The following is a 14,268-nucleotide window of genomic DNA, read 5'->3' as shown; positions in this document are numbered from 1 at the left end:
TTAACCTTGATTTTCTTATGCTTTCACAATAATTGTATAAACTTTGCTATGCGTTACTGTAGCATCCACAATAAACTTGAATACAAGTTCTCATTGTGCATTTTACTAATCTATCCAGAACCGGGCTAACCAAGAAGTAACAGTAGGCAGTTTCCTAAGGAGAGTTTAGGGGAATTTGTGATTCCCAGATAGTGCTTTGAATGAAGTATCTTACTGTACTTGAAACAGCAAGCTTTGTTCGATATACTGTCCATCTCTCACATGAGGTGCTGCAGTTTTCAGAAGGGTGTTGCTACTCAAATACATTTAAAAACATTGGAAGGAGTCTCCCCTCCCATTAGTTTGTTACAGCATACCATAGTGAAGAGTGGGGTTTAAGTTTCAAAACTGGGTAGGCTAGCCTGGTATGCATGTGTGTAATCAAATTCAACATTTGTTGTTGGAGAATCAATGAGGAACCCAGGTGATTTTTCATACAAGTAGTCAGTTAAAATATAAGAGTATATTCCTAATCCAGTCTCTTTACACCCATTCACTTTCAGGATAATGACATGCCCCTGAACCTTGTAAGTGGCATAAGAGAATAGACAGGTTAGTTCTCAGGAATGGCATTACGGAATCATCCCCTAAGTATTGTGTACAAATGCTGTAAAGACATTTTTTCTGCTACAGAGCCATTCATAGCACAGCTGTGTTTTAGCCAATTTCTTAATTGCAGCGGGGGATATAAGCAACCCAGCTGTCTGTGAGTACACTATGTGTGTCAGTGGATGTACAGTTAGTAATGGTACTTGTTCATGACAGTGATAGGTCTTGTATTCACAGCCTTGGCAGGGGGTCTGTGTTGCCATTTCACTTGTTCCTTTGTTTAAACCCAATGTTCTAAAGCTACAATGCCAATAAAATAGCAAATATTAAAATGGTAATAAACACCAACAATTCCCACTTTAGAATTATTTCTAAAATACTGTACCACAAAGTTGTTGCACAAATACTTTGATAACTGAGAATGATGTTTGCTGGGAAGAGGCTTTCTGACAATGAGTGACAAGTGCAACACATGACCTTCTTTAAAAGTCACAACACTTCCAGGTCCCAAATAAATACGTTTGTGCCAAAAAGCAGACTTTCTTTCTTTCTTTCTTTCTTTCTTTCTTTCTTTCTTTCTTTCTGTCTTTCTGTCTTTGATACATAACTAAGTAGACACATGTTTAGATTAATGTCCTCATAACTCTTTAATGCTGTGAATCTGAGAACTGAACTCCCTAAAAAGCCTGCTGCTATGGAAGCCACTCTCTCTACTGCCTCCTAGCAACATTGCTGTCGGGTCAGGCCTGGTCTTTTCTTTATAGATCTGAGAGTAGGTGCCATCTTTTTAAAGATTACAACAATACTATTCTGAAGTCTATGAACCCGGAAAGGTATGATCTGTTCTGAGTATAGCTGGGCTTTCACGGTTTGTTATGTAACAGAAACCATAGAGAAAATGTGTTCTTCTAATGTACAGTAGCCCATTTATTATGTAATTATTATTGTTTGGTTAGTCATTTGATATTGATTCAAATATTAAAGTTGTGTAAAGGTTCCTTACCCCAGTACAATAATTAAAATAATAATACATAACATATAATAACTCAACATTGCTCCAAAAAGAAATGCTGGGTACCTGGATAGAGAATCATGTGTACTACTGTTTTTAAGGCAAATAAAAAGGACCTAATTATATAATATTCTTTAAAATCTGTTTTTATTCTTGTCTGGAGAATCGCAAGTGCCAACACTAAACTGCCTCTTCAAATCATTTGACAATAAGACCTTTCAGCTATTTCTCTAGAGAAGCTCAAAGAAAGCTGAAAGCCAGGTAAAGGCAGATTTTGAAAGAATGTAATAAGCTTCTTTGTTAAAAAATGTGGACCGTTATTATGTACTCCTGTCTGTCTCTCTACCTGAGTCACAGTCACGGTGAACACAACAACTGGCTTGAAATTGTCATCTAATCTTTTACAAACTTTTGCCATTGACTTATAGTCCGGTTTAAAGAGCAAGGAATTTTTTTTTTTTTTTAAAGGAATGCAAGATACATAAAAATAGTTGAAGCATTGGTTTACAATTGTTTTTAAGGCTAACTTAGGTAGGGCTTCTGATTTTCCCCGATCGTGGAATTAGACATTTTTCAGAGTTGTGCTTTCTATTCACAAAGTTTTCTGCACTGTATTCAGCCAGGTTGAGTCAATTCATCATGCGACCATTCATGTGCTGAAACTCAATATGGTGACTGCACCAGCAAAGGAAAAAAAGCAATGTTTCAGTAAAAGACAGCTAAAACATTTTCTGATTATCTATAAGAGGATGGTGGCAAAGCACTGCATTCTTCTATACTGAAAAACTTAGATCCAAGGTACGGTGCTCAAAGCGCTGCTTTCCCAATGTATGTAAGCATATTTAATTGTTGTTTAGTTTATTTCTTTCCACTAACTGCATTTAATAAAGCTATAATTTTTGCTATTTCTAGCTATACATTCCTTAAAGCAAATTGGATTGTTTTACTGTGTAAAGGATATAGTCACTACACTACAACGCTGTTTGTTTCATAAAGACATTCTGTCTGGAGAAACAGGTCTTGTTAAATTTTGCAAGCAACAAGGCAAAATTAACAAAGAAACAATTGGATTAATTATGTCTTTACATTGAAAAGGTCGATATTTAAATTACAGTCGGGTGATACACAGCAGTGAACCTGTGTAGTAACGAGTCAGTCAGCACTCCTTTTTTTTAATCAAAGTGTTTCATTTTTTATGTTGGTGTTGGAAAACATGGATTGAGAATTGATTAGGGGTTTGCTACGCATGTGGACTAGCAGAGCTATACTGGTGTTCTTTTCTGAAAAGAGACTAATATTGCAGATAGCAGACTGTTTGGTTCAAATTGCATGTACTGCTAACCACTGATAGAGACGATGCGTATACAAACTGCCCAACAATGACTGCAAGCTAATGAGATAACAATGCTGTGGACTAGAAGGGAACAGGCTCTAGACTTCAGAGAGATCAAAAGAGATAATCCCACTGGCATCAAAGGGGGTCGCAAGGAGATAACAAAAGGCAGATGTATGGACCTTTGTCTCCAGGAGTGTGAAGAATGCACTGAGTTCAGAGGTTGTCACACTAGACTACACACACAGACACACACACATTAACACTCACACAATAAATTAAATTACCTTGACCATTGGTTAATGTAAGAGAAAGGGGAGGTGGACCATCTATACAGAAGGGTATTTAATGTCATGCAAACTTTGTAATGTTGAGTATTCTGCTTGTCCTGTACCTGGGACCAGACTCCCTGCATATTTCAATAAACCTGGCAACTGATTGAAGAAAAGGACTCTGTGCATTTTCTTGAATCTACTTACTCACCATCTATTTTTTGTAAGTTACTTCAGATGGGCAATTCCAAACATCGACAGAATAGATTCCTGATCTGGGAATTGATGGAATCGATTCTGAATAATATAATTTTGATTCCGATTGTTCTTTTTTTTTTTTTTTAAAGCAACATCATTTGTAAACTATATTTAGAATGTCTTTATTTTGTTGTTATCCAAGATATTGTACTACAGAAGTGGCTTAATGAACAATTCAATAATGCAAACTTTCATAAGAAATATAGCACCTTATATACAGAAATGCAACAAAGTCTGTTTTATGTTCATGAAACCAATTTATGCTATAATGGCAGGTTGAAGAAGTAGACAAGTTCTTCAGGTACAGTGCAGTTTTATTGAGGAGAAAGGCATGAAAAAATGCAAATATGCCAAATCTAGAATCCAGCTCTTGCTTGCTGGGTTGGTTACTCGAGCCCCTGAGTGTCCACACCGTGGTGTACATACTTAGCTGTGTGCCGTAACAATAGTGTTTAATCAATGCCAATCTGTATTTAGCCTAAGTCACAAAAACACAAAGTTTTGAGTACGTCCACATACCCCAGATAAAACTGGAGTACAAAATGAACATAGGATAAAATAACAAAATAAAATGTAAAATAACACAAATACAATAACAATAATAAAATAAAAACTCAGTTAATTAAGTATATTTTCTATTAATTGTGTAATATTCAGTTCCTTGAGTTGGAATACATCCTGGTGCTGGAGTCGACTCAAATCCCTATCCATAATTTAATCCTGGTTATTATAATGCTAATAAAACGCTAAACTTCATTTGTGGAGTACTGTACATAGGATTACTCTCATATGACATTGCTGGACTGTTACTAAACTGTTTCATATTTTTTTATTGTTATTGTAGTGCCAGCAGTAAGCTTAACAGGTCCTTTATTCGTAGACTGAAGTACAGTGTCAGTGGAAGACTAAATATGATTCTCACAACTGTGCTGGACATTTGTTTTCTTTCTAAACTGTTGTAATACAGTTAAGTATTCCTGCTTATTTGAATGCCAGCAATGAGCCAAGTGATGTTTATAAACATGACATGCAAGCGTCTTCAGGTGCTTTACTTACTGTTACAGCAACAAGAGTCTGAAAATCTTGGTTTTAATTAAAAAAAGAAAGACAATTGTGGTAATATTTATTAGTTTACTAATTTTAACTATCAACTTTATATTTATGTTCAAATGCCATGTTAATTATGGTAATGTTCAGTACATTGAAAAAACGGAATTTGCTAGTCCCCAGAATGGAAAATGAATAGCCCTATTTAAGTATTAGGTGTCCTTTCGTCCTTGTACAGCCATTAGCCTCCTATATACCCTTTGGATTGCATTTGGGTGCAGTCCAATAAGCTGAAGATTTTTATTTTAAAAATGAACATATGAATGAATATGCAATGTTTGTGTTTTGGAAACATGCACTGAGAGAGGAGAAGGTTTTTTTTTTTTTCTATGTTAGATATGCAAGAAAAGTCAGAGCCCTTGATTGTAATTTAAGTCCTCAATAGAAACAGGTCACTTCTTTTCAAATGAGCTCATCGGTATTGTGTGATGAGCTCTGCTATTGATTGGTGATAAAACTGTCCTGCAGTAGTAATGATGTCATTGCTATTGAGTTACTTTCTAAATGACCTTGAGTCGGATCATTTTCCAACCTGACTTTGTTGGGAGAAAACAGTAGTAATTGGAGATTGATTAGCTTAGTCATTTGTGATTCAGATACAGTACTGCTTTAGCTGAGCTGAGCCTCCAGTGTTGTAATTATAACACAATGCATATCTTTCATTATTGTGTGCAGTGCTTTAATGACATTAAAGGGACATATTCACTAAGCTTTTACTCCTATGCTGTTTGCATCACTTTTGTTTCAAATAAGGAATGCAAAACTGTCACTGTTTTATAGTGTTTCAGTGGTTGACAAAAATATGTAGCACATACTTGCATGCAAATCTGTCACGTAACTGTAAACGGCATTCCTGACATCTGTAATACAGTAAAATCTGATGGGATTTGACAGAGGGCTGGCAGAGGAACAGTCTCAAACTATACTAGGAGGCAGTGTGGTCCAGTGGTTAAAATCCAAGCCTTGTAACTACAAGGTCACCGGTTCAGAGCCCACCCCTGCCACTGACTGACTCACTGTGTGACCCTGAATAAGTCACTTAACCTCCTTGTGCTCCATCCTGCAGATGAGATGTTAAATCAATGTCTATTGTAAGTGACTCTGCATATAATGCACAGTTCACAGCCTACCTCTATAAAGCATTTGGTGATGGTGGTTCGCTATGAAAGGTACTATATAAAAGTATGCTATTATTATTATTACTCTGTGCAGACCATTATGGACTTTGCTGCAGACTTCCGTCCCCACACTTCCTTAAGGAATTAGAGACAGCGGTACTACAGGCATGGCTGCATTCCTCCAGACAATGAAAACATCTTCCAATAGCCCCAAGTGCCTTATAGCAGGATATTTTTCTTTATTATAATAATAGAGTGCTCCCTCTTTTTAATTCTTTAGTCAGGAGCCTTAAGTGACTGTATATTTGTGTTGTCTTATAACATGAGTTGATTCACATTATTGGGCAAATGAGAAACTTGATCATACAGTACAGCTGGTTTAAATGTCTGCCTTATAAAGAGGGAGCACTGTAAATATATTTACAATAAGAAAACAGATTTTCAGCTCTTACTTGCAAGAATCCCATGTTTATGCAGATACAGTATTATTGAAAGCTGTAAATCTGTGTTTAATAGATTAAACATGTAATCCTGCTGTGTACAGTCATTTACTTGTTCAACTGTTTTTACATAAAATATTTACTTAGTGGTTTACTATATATCCAGAAACTACAAATGTGTAAACTTTTTTTAGGAAAAAAAACCAAAGCAAAATCCTTATAACAGTATATTTTAGGATAATATTATGCTGTTTACTGGTTAAATGTTTCAAGCTGTACAGCTTTGGTACTAACATAGCATCATGGTACTACCGTGGATGATCTTTCAGTGAAGAACTCAAGTCATCTCCAAATAGATATGTTATAGTAAAAGCTGAACTTTGTTTTTTTGTGCACTCCTCAGAAATGCTGTGCTGCCACTACTAGTGCATTAACATGGGCCCTCTATGGTATTATTATTATTTCGCAGATGCCTTTATCCAAGGTGACTTACAGAGACTAAGGTGTGTGAGCTATGCATCAGCTGTAGGGTCATTTACAACAAGCACAAGGAGGTTAAATGAATTGTCCACGGTCACACAGTGAGTGAGCTTGGATTTGAAATGGGGACCTCCTGGTTACAAGCCTTTAAAAAAAGTGCAAGTGAAAAAAAAACACCGCCATAATTATCTGTACTTCAGAGTAGTCTGTTAGGGGCTCGCAAATGTAAGTTCCCTGTAAAGCCAGTATAATTCCAAGGTTCTTTTCCCTTTCTGAATTTTTATTTATTTTTTCGATGGAGAATTCTTTACTGAAATGAGAGATGGCTGCAGTAGTTGCAGGCCGACTTGGACAGCACATGCAACATTTTATCACCTAATTGATGTTTAATGTTAAATCCAATTCCTCAGAACTGCTATCTCCACCTTTGCCAGAAAGCGCAGCGGGCCAAAACAGCAAGGTCAAGAAAGTAGCAAGAATGTTACGGCAAATCATCAGCAATTAAAACTCACTGTGGTACAAATGTTAGTAGTAAGGCTGCCAAGGCCCTTAGCATCAATTGTATTGTACTTTAAAAGTGATTACTGAACCTTAACACTTCTGTTGTCTTGCCTCATTATGTGTTTGCTCATACTCGGTGTAGGGTGTTTCATTTATATAAGGTTGCATACCTAATTCATAACCAGTACTAAGAAGCATTTGCGAGTCTGGAATTGGTGAAGGCAGTAGCCATAACATTTGTGTACTTGACTTCGTTTCTAATAGGTTTTACTTTTTATATTCAGTGATTGAGTGTTTTATCAGTTCTTGGGGAGTTCTATTATGAACGAGTCTAGAATTTGTTTGCAAAGTCATGTTCCTTCCAAAACAACTACAATAAATATCATTCTTACCTCTGTAACAAAAGCCTTCACAGCCTAGAATTCATAAACGGATTAACTAAACTTTTATCTCTTATTCTGTAGGTTCCCAATGAAGAAATATTTTGTTCCCAAACTCACCTGTGCAATGTCATGAATCACATAGTGAGTATTTAACAGTATACGCAAAACGCAAACTGTAATGCAGATCAGTTATTTAGGATAGCATTGTACACTGGCTGGCCAAAAGAACAACCTGCTGTGACAGTGAAAAAAAAAAACCTTGAAAATTAGAGCCCTAACAATAACAATAATAATTGCCATAACAATAACAATCAGCAGCAAAGTAGCTGCTGGTTGTGAACAGGTACAGAGGTGATGCAGTGCAGGAATAATCACGAACAGACAATTGTAATCCGGTTTGGAAAAGGATGTTTTATTTGTAAATCCCAGTCTAGTGACCAAACAATAGGCTCCGGCTATACACACCCATTGTGTAAAGCATGGAGAATAAAGAGCAGGGATTGCAGCCCAAATAATAAACGCACATCATCCTCCCCACAATAATACTAGCAACTGTCACCAGTCCGGGTGTGTGCAGTAGTGCTCATGGTGGGTGATAACAACTATTTATAATGACTGTGGTGAAGTGCTGATCCGGCTTTGTGCTGGCCCAAGGCGACAGCTCTGGATACGTGTTAGCCATCTGGTAGTTTACAAACACAAACAAACAAAACACTCACAAATATTCTTTTCAACAGTTTTCACTGGGTCTCTCACGGTCCTTCTAGTTTCAAATTCAAAAATCAATCGAAGGAGTAGATTGCGATTATCTGTAACCTTTTATGCTGTCACGCATGATCCCTTGGTAAATGAGTGCAGCTGTCTCTACAATCTGCAGCTGCTATATTGTTTCCCTTCCAGGTCAATACGTTTTTGCAACTGAGTCTTGCCTTCTTGCAGACGGACCAACTTCCCGACCCTGGGAAAGAACCGTCAGGCCAGCCCATCCAAAGGACCCTACTTTTGCTGCTTAGCGCCCTCACAGGTTGGGAGAGAGATTTACCACCAAGGTTCGTTATATTTCTGTCACTTATGCATACATACATACAAAAATTGAAAGGCAGTACTAAAACAGTGGAATGTACTAGTATTCTAGTGATTTGGTCATTTTACTGGTTATTTTGTAAAGCTAGCAGATCATCTGTGTTTTGGTTGGAGTACAGTTTAATAGAAGTTTAATGGTGCTTATCGATCTCTTATAAAACCTTTTATTTCCCACATCTCTGTGTGTTAGTACTGGGCAGTAACTTGCCCAGCTTCTATTGATTTGAAAATTATTTTGATTTATTTTGCATTGAACCTCAGACAGGAAAGGGCCTGTAATGCTACTCAGTCAAAGACTCTCATTCTGCTTTTGTCAATTTCCATCATTATGAAATTGCAGTCTCTGGCCTGTTTGCCTAATATAAAATGAAAATCCCTGTAATGATGAAGCTAGACATCGCTGTTGATATTTAAAGGGAAGTGTCTTAATGTACAACCACCAGCTGAAGAAGCACAGGTTCACTGACTCATCCTTACTTCTTGGAAGCATTTAACAGTTTTGGCAGGAATATTACTCTGTTACAAAATGAAAATTACAAAGAAGGACTTTTTCCAAGAATCAGCAGGTTGTGATACATTTATTTAGTCTGCATTGCAGTGTGTCACTGACATTTTTTTTTACCTCTAACCTTGTTAACAGCCAGAAGGTACCCTCATTTGGCAATGTTGGAAAAGCCCATATTGCTATAAGCTTGTGCTATTTCTGCTCTGTGTATAAAGCCAAAATATACCAGTCCCCAGTGCTTCCAATCCAGCACCTTACAAGAGCACCAAAAACCAGTGCAGTCTCGGGTAAAAACCAAGGCATTTTTCAAGGGAAGTAAGTAAGAATAATACTTTCCATTTGAAATGAACACAGAAATATAATTAGATTTCAATATGTTTTATGTCAAAATCTCCATTCTCAATCTGGGTATCCAGGCTCAAGAATGGGGCAAGTTTGGACATTATTTTGTAGTGCCTGTAACAAGGTTATCCTGACAGCAAGAATAACTGACACAAAAGCTGGTCATGGTTATTGCACTGATGTCCAAGTCCAAGTTATTAAGGCAAAACCAGGACTCAAAAATGAGTTGCTACAAAGTGTAGGAAACCATAAGGTTGAAAAAACTCTAATGGAAACCTTTAAGTTTTGACTCATAATTTAGTTTACTCATAAGATAGTTTATAATTCTATAAATGCTCTATTAATTAAATATTAATTGCCCTTAATATAAGCATAGTTTGTAAAATCTTAAATTAATTGAAAAATATACATAACTATTGGGTTATACTTTTAATATTTATAGAAGGAATATATGCTAGGCCAAGGCTAAAGAAATGAGGATTCTCAGAAACAGTCAGGCTTGGATTTTATATTTTATAGGTGTAGTTTGCTTATGATTTTTCCTAAAGATATTATTTATAACCACCTTTGCAACTGTTAGTAGCACAGAGGATGGAAGGTTCCCACTTGAAGACCCCAATGATGTACCCTACTTAGCTCAATCCAAACGGTTGTCATGCTGATGCACTGGGGAGACCACACTGTGGTTGACCCCCGGAGCCAGCATCGTAGCCGTTGTGTGTGCTGAAACGCTGAGGAGGCAAAATAAGCTGATCCCTGGAGCCAGCATTACACTTCAACCATTAACACTAGGCAGAAGAATATCTACTTCATCAGATGGAAAGAAACACAAATGGATGGAGATCCAGATGGATCACATTAGTTTATTGTAAAGCTACGTCTTAGCTGGTGCTCGTCTTGACGAGAGCTGAGTTCAAATCAGCATGAAGTTTTAACATCTATTCTCATGTAATGGAAATCAATCAAGATAACTAAACTATGGAATAGTGTAGTGAACAGATACAGGCTATTGTAAATTGTTGAAAGTTATATTCAGAAAGCATGTAGATATATATGTACACATTTTAAGCAAATTGGAACTTCATTTTTGCAATTAGCAAGTCAGGAACTTGCAGTGTAGGATATTCAGAATACAAAGGAGGCTAGGGAATTTAGCCCTGGAATTCTGGTAAGTGTCTGGCAGATCAATGGAATTTAGGTACTGTAAAGGGTTGACAGTGTTCCAAGGGCTGTAAGTCGTCTACCTGCTAAAACATTTGAAAATCAGCTTGGAAATGACGATGACGCCTCGGGGATAAGTAGTTAGTATCTGGATCTTGACCAAGTCACAGTCTAGTGGTGTTGCAAAGGGTAGGCCTCCTTCCTGGCAGTTTGAAGGTTTGTAAAGCCTTGTAATCACTGGGTTCCCTGAAGCCTGCTCTGCCTTCTGACGGGTAGCTGTGAGGCAAGACTGGTGGGTGCTGTGTGCCTATACAAACATACACTTAACTTCAACCCCTTTTTACCATACACCTCTAATTTGTGTTCAGCAAAATTGTTGAACTGTGGTATCCTGGTTGCTTCATGGTCATGGTTGTTGACAGGTTGTGATTTTCCAACTGTTTTGGCCCCACCTGCTTTATGCTGTGCTATTCTATATGGAGCAGGTAGTTGAAAGGTTGTAGCATTAAATGACTTTCTGGAAAACCACCTCCAAAACAGAGGGCAGGTGGATAGCATTCCAGAGTTCTTAGTTAGATTATCTGAAATTCAGTAGGAATGATCACAGAGATCAAACAAAGGTAGGGCAAGGTGAAAAAAATAATAATTGTAGCCTGTGTCTGTCATTTACAAAAAGTATTTTAAGTTCTCGTATTCTCCCTAATTGCAGTACGCTGATGCGTCATCATGCTCTGTGACACACTGTCGTTCTTGCTACTGTCTGTCAGTGATTTGGGAACTCTGTTTACATGAGATTAATTAAACATTAAAGTCAAATCAGCTGGCAATGATTGAGAATCCTGCATATTTGCATGCTTGGCATGATGAGTTGATGTTAGTTTTGGAAAGTGTGTGAATTTGCCATTCCACAGTAGAGCTTTCATACAGTGTAATAATTGAGGCTGGGATTTTGTCACAGAAATTGGTACCAAAAATCACAGTGGAGGTAAATTTATTCAAAATCAGGGAGGAAGGGGAAAATAATGTGTGAAGTCATAGGGATGAAAAGTCAACCATGTATTTTTAAATATAATATACCTACATCAAAATAACGTTTATCTATAAAAGTGGGAAAAAATGAAAATAAATCCTATTCATTATGGTTTTGACAACATCAATTGACCCGAAGTGACGAACTGATCACTTAATTCAAGTCTTTAATACTGTAAATTGGTAAGCATCACAGCGTATACAACTACTAACAAAAACGCTTGTTTTATTTCTAACATTCGGTGAGATTTCATCCTTGAAAAATATTGTTTTTGCTTACCTTATTTTAACTTTGTTTGGTTGTTTGTTTATCAGAGCTTGGTTTATGACTGTAATCTACCAGTATGTTGCACATTGAACAAATCAATAAACCCCTTGCTTTTATGAAAATGCATTTTAGGGCTATTGTGCAGATTATGTTTGTCCTCTTATTTTTGCGGTTTTACTCATTTTTTAAATAAAGTATTGAGTTGAGGTGTCAATGACTAATTATTATTATTATTTTTTTTTGTTTTTGTTTAGGTGGAATTTCAAGTAGAGTTTCATGGACAGTAACAAAAATAATTGTGTGAATTTTTTGTATTTTTGTTTAAAAGTATAATTTTTTATTTTATTAAAAGACAGTGACATGACATACTAAGGTCAGTAAATATTTATTTCTTTTTGATTAAAATGTTGTAAGTGCAGCAAATTGTCTGTTTAAATAACTACTTGATATGGAATGTCAGTTATCTTCCTTCTTGTTTAGATTCACTTTGTACCGTTTTCTGTTTTAGTCGTTACAGCCTGGTAAAACCCCATTTGAAAAGTACCCTGGTGGCCTCACTAGAGCTCTCCAGAACCATATCTAAACCCTGTACCACTAACCTGCCCTGCAACACCCTTAGCTGTAGAATATCAATATTGCAAATTAGGTATTTCTTACATAAACGAGGGCAGAGTGAAGCACTTTAGATATGATTCTGAGAACTCTATATACCAAGGTGCCCTTTAGTACACTGTTGTCGCATACATGAACAAGGGGTGTTCAGGGGTGCAGATTTTGTGCTGTGGCACTAGGTTCTAACACCAGGGTGCCTCATATACAGCAGCAACATTAAACTCTGGCGCAGGAGACATGTTTACTTTTTTTTTTAATTCCTTAGCAACCGATGATGTTAGTTTCTGATTTGGATTGGACTACTCACTTGATCCACCCACACTCATCCACATACTCAGGAGAGAAGGTTTGTGTTGTGTGGGAAGTTGTGAGCGGGGCTTGATTGTGAGACAGTACAGCCTCTGGTGTTACAAAAAAAAAAAAACTGCACCAATTTTGAAAACGATTTGCACCCTTGAAATTGTAGTTGCAGTCATTACGGTCAAAGTACAGTTTCAGATTTTATCATTTTTACAGTATATGTACGATAGATAAAAACAAATATGAAATATTAGATGGTTCCTATTTTGCAGATTATATCTAAGTTTTGTTCTCACCTCTGACTCGCACCATCTTTTGAGTTTGTGGTGAATGTGAATACAGTCAGTCATGAGTAAACCACATATGATTAATATTTTCAACCAGAGCAGTTTTGTTCTGAGGAGCAGAGCAATCAATCCTCAGTTTGAGAGAGGTTCATTTGGACGGTTCCAAAATTATGAAAAGGAATGAAATGTTACAAAAACCTATAACATTTCAGAGAGTGCAATGCTTTTACAAATGGCTTCCTGCCATGTTCAGACCTTTCTCATCTGATCGTGAATGTACTTTTTCATGTTAAAGTAGCCTTGCTTTTTGTTAACTACCTCTTTGAAAATGTGCCATGAACAATATTCCTATGCCAAGCTAGACCATCTACTGTATGTTAGTTTTAAATGATTTACATATCAATACCCTGAACAATTTCTGGAAGGAAAAGACTGGTTTAGGGACATTTGAAAGCAATTTCTATTGCTGTGTTCAAGTATTATTATTATTATTATTATTATTATTATTATTATTATTATTATTATTATTATTATTTGTCGTAGTAGTATTTACCACAAATAGTCTTTTATCAAGTCTTAACAATATGTGTGTCTTTTTAGCTCATTAAAAGGTAACAGGAAAAAGCTGTGCCTCCCTCACTTTGAAAAATGAGGATAAATCATTTTTATTATCTGCCTTTTTAAAATTAATTGTAGTTTATTAAATATGAAAAAAGCATGTTTAATGAGGATAGGGATTAAAATAGATTTCCTTTTCCTAATGTACACTATCTATCACAGTGGGAAAGTGTTTTAAACTGAAATACACAGACTAGATCAGTAATGCTCCACAGTGGGGAGAAATACACAAAACCACACGTGTGAATGCACTGGCAAAAATAAACCATGCCTTTCCTAGCAGAGCAACAGTGCGTATGCTTTGTAAATGGTGTGAAACTTGCCAGCAATTGTACAAAGGCACATAGGACTAAATAGTTTAACATAAAGGAACCTAAATGACAGATGCATTTCTCTAAGAGGAATAAAGCAATCCTAACAGTTAACTAGCAGGAAATAACATAGTAGTAGGAAGAAGGAGCTCAGTTATTGTTCTGGGTAGTTTTCTAACATTGTACATTAACTTCCTGTTACATGAGTGTTTCAGCTAAGCATGGGTTTTAAAGTAATTGTAGCTAACGATATTTACTTA

At 36.5% G+C, this 14,268-nt stretch overlaps 1 protein-coding gene across 2 annotated transcripts in view; it reads left to right on the top strand.

The window, feature by feature from the left end:
• The window catches only part of LOC121313343 (ataxin-1-like), a 139,579-nt gene that overhangs the window by 52,818 nt on the left and 72,493 nt on the right, over window positions 1–14,268 (top strand). Inside the window, exon 1 of one of the 2 annotated variants that reach the window (XM_041245757.1) lies at window positions 8,510–8,541. The exons of the other annotated variant lie outside the window; for it this stretch is intronic. The gene's annotated coding sequence lies outside the window, so the exon portion shown is untranslated. Of the gene's footprint in view, window positions 1–8,509; window positions 8,542–14,268 lie in introns of those variants that run through there. 2 annotated transcript variants of the gene reach the window in all.

This window comes from Polyodon spathula, chromosome 3 (assembly GCF_017654505.1).
Source record: "Polyodon spathula isolate WHYD16114869_AA chromosome 3, ASM1765450v1, whole genome shotgun sequence".
Lineage (NCBI taxonomy): Eukaryota > Metazoa > Chordata > Actinopteri > Acipenseriformes > Polyodontidae > Polyodon > Polyodon spathula.
This window is presented reverse-complemented; position numbering and strand designations above follow the sequence as displayed.